The sequence below is a fragment of the Sinocyclocheilus grahami genome, unplaced genomic scaffold, assembly GCF_001515645.1.
Source record: "Sinocyclocheilus grahami isolate Dianchi unplaced genomic scaffold, SAMN03320097.WGS_v1.1 scaffold436.1, whole genome shotgun sequence".
Taxonomy (NCBI): Eukaryota; Metazoa; Chordata; class Actinopteri; order Cypriniformes; family Cyprinidae; genus Sinocyclocheilus; species Sinocyclocheilus grahami.
The window spans coordinates 779,022-779,759 of record NW_015505615.1 but is presented as its reverse complement, the minus strand read 5'-3'; positions in this window follow the sequence as shown (position 1 = coordinate 779,759).

Sequence of the window (738 nt, the reverse complement as noted above, 5' to 3'; positions counted from 1 at the left end):
CACAAATATGTTCACATTCATATTTTATTCAAGGATGTTTGGTTGGTTTGTATCGTATGGCTGCAAAGCTGTTCGACATTATCATGATAATATCTGATTAGTTTTTAGTTGTTATCTTTGGGAAAACATTCAACAGTTGCGTGTGATTTATTGATGATTTGTTTTGTGTTTGGTGCGTTCCCCGTGTTTTAAGAGTTGTTTAGGAGTAAATCTGAAAGCAGTGGCTCCACAATAATAATAGTGTAACGGCACAGCAGCAAAAAGTGGACAGTGGACAAAAAAACAACAACAATAATTCAATTTTATTTTATTATTATTTTTATATTATGTTATAAATGAATTTGAGTTTAGATTACATTATTATATATAAATTAATAATAATATTATTATATTTATGAATGCATTTATGAGTTTTGGTGACATAAAGCGAATTATTAGATATTTCGAAATGCTACTTCTCAAAGAAAATATTGATATATTATATTATATTGATTAATTTTTTCTGTATATTATATTAATTCCATATAGGTAATTATACAATTTTCAATATAGACAATATTTCAATTTTATAATAATTTTAATAATCACTATTAATTATTTAACTTATGAATAGTTTTTTCCAGTTGAAGATGCCTTCAACGGGAAATTTTGTCATATTTCTCACTTTTGGAGACTAAATTGTATAAGCTAAAAAAGGCCAAAAACGCTATCTAAGTAAGCTGAGCAAAACAAACAAAC